Source organism: Pelophylax lessonae (assembly GCF_965119305.1).
Source record: "Pelophylax lessonae genome assembly, chromosome: 8".
Classification (NCBI taxonomy): domain Eukaryota; kingdom Metazoa; phylum Chordata; class Amphibia; order Anura; family Ranidae; genus Pelophylax; species Pelophylax lessonae.
Window position 1 is genome coordinate 296,083,119 of NC_138775.1, and position 8,189 is coordinate 296,091,307.

The following is an 8,189-nucleotide window of genomic DNA, read 5'->3' on the forward strand; positions in this document are numbered from 1 at the left end:
ATCCTGATCACAGCGCTTAATGTTAAGTCTTACTCCGCCCCTCCCTTAAGTCTTGCAGTTTTACTTGCTCCTCCCCTTATCCTGCTAACTCCGCCCTTCCCTTCAGTCTTGCACTGTTCTACAGGCTCCTCCCCTCATCCTGCTCACAGCGCCAATTGTTAAGTCTAACTCGGCCCCTCCCTTAAGTCTTGCAATTGTACTTGCTCCTCCCCTTATCCTGCTAACTCCACCCTTCCCTTCAGTCTTGCACAGTTGTACAGGCTCCTCCCCTCATCCTGCTCACAACACCTATGGTTAAGTTGAACTCCGCCCCTCCCTTCAGTCTTGCACAGGTGTATTGGTTCCTCCCCTCATCCTGCGCACAATGCTAATTTTTAAGTCTAACTCCGCCCCTTCCTTTAGTCTGCCATAGTTGTACAGACTCCTCCCCTCATCCTGATTACAGCACCTATTGTTAAATCTAACTCCGCCCCTCCCTTCAGTCTTGCACAGTTGTATTGGCTCCTCCCCTCATCCTGCTCACAATGCTAATTGTTAAGTCTAACTCCGCCCCTCCCTTCAGCCTTGCACAGGCTCCTCCTCTCATCCTGCTCACAACACTAATGGTTAAGTTTAACTCTTCCCTCCCTTCAGGCTTGTACAGTTGTATTGGCTCCTCCCCTCATCCTGTGCACAACGCTTATTGGTAAGTTTAACTCCGCCCCTCCCTTCAGTCTTGCATAGTTCTACAGGCTCCTCCCCTCATCCCGCTCACAGCAGCAATTGTTAAGTCTAACTCCTCCCCTCCCTTCAGTCTTGCACAGTTGTATTGGCTCCTCCCCTCATCCTACTCACATCGCCAATTGTTAGGTCTAACTCCGCCCCTCCCTTCAGTCTTGCACAGCAGGGAAAAAGGGGCAGCTGCCCCGGGCCCGGTCATTATTGTGGGGCCCCTTGAACCCGCACAGCCCCGCCCACAAATAGTTCACAATTCGATTTGGGAAGGCCCAAGAAAATGTTTGCCGAGGGTCCAATTAATATCAAAGACGGCCCTGTTACACAGGTGTAGCGGCTCCTCCCCCTGGACTTCCTCTGATTTCCCCGCACACTGTGAGCTTCTCACCATGTGCATTAGAAGCTGCAGCAAGCCAGATAGAGCTCCGCCTCCTTTCCTGGCTGGGGGACGTCCAGCATCATCTAGCGCTTTCCTCCCTGTCCTAAATGTCCCTGGCCCCGCCCCGTTCTATCATTGGATTCAGTTCTTTCAATCATGGAGGATGTGGGCGTTACCTATGCAAATACAGCCCTGCCTAGGAACGCCCACTCCTCCTGCCTGACACCCACCCATCAAGGCATTGTGATATTTGCATAACTCCTCCCACTGCTTGCATCAGGGCTGAGGGCTCTTGAGAGGAGTACTAAGGCAGGGTGCGGTGATGTTGTCAGGAAGCTATGCACCGCCCCCTTACAGCCCTTCCCACCAGCCATGATCTGCCTGCATTGCATAGAGAAGCACAGAGACTCGGTGGGTCTAAAATAAGGCGCTTCATGAAAATGGAAATGTTTTGTTGAAAAAATCAAAGACAGAATGTTGATGGGGAGGAGCAGAAAAGGGGGCGGGCAGCGCTGCGTACGGCTGCTGGTGGTTTCCGATCCTCGCAGCGCCGGGGATTTGCGTCCTCCGCAGGATGACCTGCAGTGACCTTCCTGCCAATCACAGATAATCTCATTAGGGAAACCCGGAGGAGCCTTTTAACAGGATTACCAGCCAGGGGCCCCAATTACAGGGCCACTCCGACCAAAACTGATCTCCAATTATTGAACGGGACGGGGAGTCTCACTCCTCCTGCTGCAGTCCCAGTAAAAAAAAAAAAAATAATAATAAACTCAAAACGGCCTCATAACTCCTCTGGGTGTTCCTGTTCCCATATCTGGGGGGGGGCCCACCACCCGGGTTCCCAGACCTGGGGGGGCCCGGCCACATCGGGTTCCCAGACCTGGGGGGGTCCGGCCACATTGGGTTCCCAGACCGGGGGGGGGCCCCACCACCTCGGGTTCCCTGACCTGGGGGGCCCCGCCACCTTGGGTTGCCAGACCTGGGGGGGGGCCCTGCCACCTCGGGTTCCCAGACCTGGGGGGGCCCGGCAGCCACATTGGGTTCCCAGACCGGGGGGGCCCCACCACCTCGGGTTGCCAGACCGGGGGGGCCCCGCCACCTTGGCTTCCCTGACCTGGGGGGGCCAGGAAGGAGGAATTTTCAGCTGTTTGGGGAATTGGGATTTATCAGATAATTTGATGTTATTAAAAAAGAAAAGCCCCGGGGGGGGGGGGGGGGCAACAACGGAAGAGGGTCTGGCCTTGACCAGGGAGGGGAGGCGGGGGCGCTCTCCCCTCCCCATTATAATGGGATTATATCAGCACACGTGTCACCGACATCATTTATTAATGTCCCCGACAGACAGCGGAGAGTCACCCCCTGACCTGTCACCCCCAGACAGCTGGTGGGGGGGGTTGGGGGGGGGGGTGCCATCTGTCATCGCACTCTGCGACTTGCATGTCTGGGACCTCATTGCAGTGCTGGTAAAAGAATTGCAGTGCTGGGTGAATGGGGACACACAGTGACACCTGCTGGGATTAGGGGGTAATACACCCCACATTCATTCAGCATCATTTCTTCCTTGACTTTTCACAACTAATTTTTAATCCTGAGATTCACCAAATTCCATTCACCGGCCAATGTACAGTGCCACATATACAGCATTCACATCCCACATTCACCAGCCAATGCACAGCGCCACATATACAGCATTCACATCCCACATTCACCGGCCAATGTACAGCGCCACATATACAGCATTCACATCCCACATTCACCGGCCAATGTACAGCGCCACATATACAGCATTCACATCCCACATTCACCAGCCAATGCACAGCGCCACATATACAGCATTCACATCCCACTTTCACCGGCCAATGTACAGTGCCACATATACAGCATTCACATCCCACATTCACCAGCCAATGCACAGCGCCACATATACAGCATTCACATCCCACATTCACCGGCCAATGTACAGCGCCACATATACAGCATTCACATCCCACATTCACCAGCCAATGCACAGCGCCACATATACAGCATTCACATCCCACATTCACCGGCCAATGTACAGTGCCACATATACAGCATTCACATCACACATTCACCGGCCAATGCACAGCGCCACATATACAGCATTCACATCCCACATTCACCGGCCAATGTACAGCACCACATATACAGCATTCACATCCCACATTCACCGGCCAATGTACAGCGCCACATATACAGCATTCACATCACACATTCACCGGCCAATGCACAGCGCCACATATACAGCATTCACATCCCACATTCACCGGCAAATGTACAGTGCCACATATACAGCATTCACATCACACATTCACCGGCCAATGCACAGCGCCACATATACAGCATTTACATCCCACATTCACCGGCCAATGTACAGCACCACATATACAGCATTCACATCCCACATTCACCGGCCAATGTACAGCGCCACATATACAGCATTCACATCCCACATTCACCGCTCAATGTACAGCGCCACATATACAGCATTCACATCATACATTCACCGGCCAATGTACAGCGCCACATATACAGCATTGGCATCCCACATTCACTGGCCAATGTATAACGCCACATTCGCAGCACACATTCACCGGCAGCCAACGTACAAGGCCACAGTCACCAGGCAATATACAGCACCACATTCAAAGCACATATTCACTGGCCAATGTATAGCTCCACATTCGCAGCATTCAAAGCACATTCACCGGCCAATGTACAGCGCCACATATACAGCATTCACATCCCACATTCACCGGCCAATGCACAGCGCCACATATACAACATTCACATCCCACATTCACCGGCCAATGTACAGTGCCACATATACAGCATTCACATCCCACATTCACCGGCCAATGTACAGCGCCACATATACAGCATTCACATCCCACATTCACCAGCCAATGCACAGCGCCACATATACAGCATTCACATCCCACTTTCACCGGCCAATGTACAGTGCCACATATACAGCATTCACATCCCACATTCACCAGCCAATGCACAGCGCCACATATACAGCATTCACATCCCACATTCACCGGCCAATGTACAGCGCCACATATACAGCATTCACATCCCACATTCACCAGCCAATGCACAGCGCCACATATACAGCATTCACATCCCACATTCACCGGCCAATGTACAGTGCCACATATACAGCATTCACATCACACATTCACCGGCCAATGCACAGCGCCACATATACAGCATTCACATCCCACATTCACCGGCCAATGTACAGCACCACATATACAGCATTCACATCCCACATTCACCGGCCAATGTACAGCGCCACATATACAGCATTCACATCACACATTCACCGGCCAATGCACAGCGCCACATATACAGCATTCACATCCCACATTCACCGGCAAATGTACAGTGCCACATATACAGCATTCACATCACACATTCACCGGCCAATGCACAGCGCCACATATACAGCATTTACATCCCACATTCACCGGCCAATGTACAGCACCACATATACAGCATTCACATCCCACATTCACCGGCCAATGTACAGCGCCACATATACAGCATTCACATCCCACATTCACCGCTCAATGTACAGCGCCACATATACAGCATTCACATCATACATTCACCGGCCAATGTACAGCGCCACATATACAGCATTGGCATCCCACATTCACTGGCCAATGTATAACGCCACATTCGCAGCACACATTCACCGGCAGCCAACGTACAAGGCCACAGTCACCAGGCAATATACAGCACCACATTCAAAGCACATATTCACTGGCCAATGTATAGCTCCACATTCGCAGCATTCAAAGCACATTCACCGGCCAATGTACAGCGCCACATATACAGCATTCACATCCCACATTCACCGGCCAATGCACAGCGCCACATATACAGCATTTACATCCCACATTCACCGGCCAATGTACGGCGCCACATTGACAGCATTCAAAGCACACATTCACTGGCCAATGTTTGGCCCCACGTCCACACCATTCAAAGCACACATTCATTGGCCAATGTTATTGCGCCACATTTGCAGCATTCACAGCACACATTCACTGGCCAATGTACGGTGGCACATTCGCAGCATTCACCTGCCAATGTAGAGCGCCACATTCACAGCAAACATCTACCAGCCAATATATGGCACCACATTTGCAGCATTCACGACACACATTCACCGGCCAATGTATGACGCTGTATTCGCAGCACACATTTACTGGCCAATGTACATTGCCACATTCACAGCACACATTCACCAGCCAATGTACAGCCCCACATTTGAAGCACACATTTGCCGGCTAATGTATAGTGCCACATTCACAGCATTCGAAGCACACATTCACTGGCCATTATACGACACCACAATTGCAGCATTGGCAGCACACATTCACCAGTCAATGTACGGCGCCACATTTGCAGCATTCGAACCACACATTCACCAACCAATGTTATGGCGCCACATTCACACCATTTGAAGCACACATTCACTGGCCAATGTACGGCTCCACATTCGCAGCATTCAAAGCACACATTCACCGGCCAATGTACGGCACCACATTCAGAACATTGACAGCACACATTCACTGGCCAATGTATGGCGCCACATTGACAGCACACATTCACTGACTGGATTCACCCTTCCAAGTCACATCCTGCTCAGCAATTTCTAACAGGATATTTATAATAAATTCTAATAATAGTATCTGAGGATCTGATCAATGAATAATCGGGATTCGGTCACCTTTGATATGATCAATAATTCCCAAATGGCGTTGTTTTTTTTCACTGAATGAAGGAGTGGAGATCATGAAGCATCCCCGCCCCCTCTTCTCCCCTATAAGACATTCTGTGAATGGAGGAGGATGGGGCAGTAATGTCACATGATCTCCGCTTCTCCACTCACTGAACACCTTGTAAGGGAGAGGCGGGACCTGTGATGCCACGCGTTCTCCTCTCCTCCATTCATAGAATGCCTGCTGGGGGACAGGAGGGGGCAGCAATGTCACACGAGCTCCCCTCCTCCATTCACAGAATGCTTTGTATTTTGTGGGGATAAAAAAATTGCACAGTCCTGGACACAGTCCTAGACACAGCCCTGGACACAGCCGTGGACACAGTCCTAAACACACATCCATAGACACAGTCCTGAACACAGCCCTGGACACAGTCCTAGACACAGTCCTGGATACAGTCACCTCCATACAGCTAAGAGAAAAGTGGGACTGTCCTGGGAAATCTGGGACAGTTGGTAAGTATGTAACATTTGCATGTGATGAAATAAGGAGCGCAGTGAGTGTGACACATCTGGAGGAACTTCTGTACAGCCGGGGATAACCGACACTCTGCCGCCCCCTGGAGCATTCCTAAAGCACAATCCAGAGGAAGATGGGATCTCCAGGCTGAGGAATCCCGGACTCCCCTCCATGGCAGGAATGCAGTGACTCAGCACAGCTGTCCCTGTGTAAAGGAACAAACCATTACACCATGTGGGGGGGGGGGGGGGGGAGTGACCCGGGGGGGACACTGAGTGTTACACTTTATTACACATAATTATTAGGGGGAGGGTAAACATACAGCACATACAGTGTATATATATATATATATATATATATATATATGTATAGAATCTCACAGAAGTAAGTACACCCCTAATGTTTTTGTAAATATTTTATTCTATCTTTTCATGTGACAACACTGAAGAAATGAGACTTTGCTACAATGTAAAGTAGTGAGTGTACAGCTTGTATAACAGTGTAAATTTACTGTCCCCTCAAAATAACTCAACACACAGCCATTAATGTCTAAACCGCTGGCAACAAAAGTGAGTACACCCCTAAGTGAAAATGTCCAAATTGGACCCAAAGTGTCAATATTTTGTGTGGCCACCATTATTTTCCAGCACTGCCTTAACCCTCTTGGGCATGGAGATCACCAGAGCTTCACAGGTTGTCACTGGAGTCCTCTTCCCCTCCTCCATGATGACATCACAGAGCTGGTGGATGTTAGAGACCTTGCGCTCCTCCACCTTCTGTTTGAGGATGCCCCACAGATTCTCAATAGGGTTTAGGTCTGGAGACATGCTTGGCCAGTCCATCACCTTTACCCTCAGCTTCTTTAGCAGGGCAGTGGTCATCTTGGAGGTGTTTGGGGTCGTTATGTTGGAATATTGCCCTGCGGCCCAGTCTCTGAAGGGAGGGGATCATGCTCTGCTTCAGTATGTCACAGTACATGTTGGCATTCATGGTCCCCTCAATGAACTGTAGCTCCCCAGTGCCGGCAGCACTCATGCAGCCCCAGGCCATGACACTCCCACCACCATGCTTGACTGTAGGAAGTCACACTTGTCTTTGTACTCCTCACCTGGTTGCCGCCACACATGCCTGACACCATCTGACACCAAATAAGTTTATCTTGGTCTCATCAGACCACTACACCATTACACCACCACCAGCCTGAACCATTACCTGCGGAGGGAGGAGTTTGTGACGTCACCCGCAGTCCGGTCGGAAGCTAGAGCAGCGGCGCTAAGGACGCCAGCGGCTTTGTTTGTACCTGATATGCTGATATGCTGTGATCTCCCTGTATGCAAGTAAGAGGCTTTTAACATATGTAATAAAGTTCGCTGGTTTGACGGTATTACACGATGGTTTATCTTATCTTTGTATTCATTGGGGGACCAGGTTCTTCTGAGTGGCAAGAGGAATAAGGAGCCCATTTGAGAGGTGGATATCTGAGTCCTTACTGCCTTAGTGTTGTATCCAGAGGCTGGTTCGTGGTTACCATTATATGCTGTGTTTACACAGCCCTCGGGTGAGAGGCTGGTACTACCGGTAGACAGCGGAGGCTCGCGGCTTCTCCAGCATGGCGGCGTCTCCTTGAGTCCTCAGTCCTCGGCTCCCGGCTCCCGCCTCCTCCCCAGCCAATTGCATGGGATTTGCCTTTCGGCCAATCAGGAAGCGCATATCGGACGCGCTTCCTGATTGGCCAGGAGGAGGATCTGTGTGACAATAGCGAATTTTCATTCACTATTGTCACACAATGGGTGGGCTCAGGGCGCACTGCTCTGCGC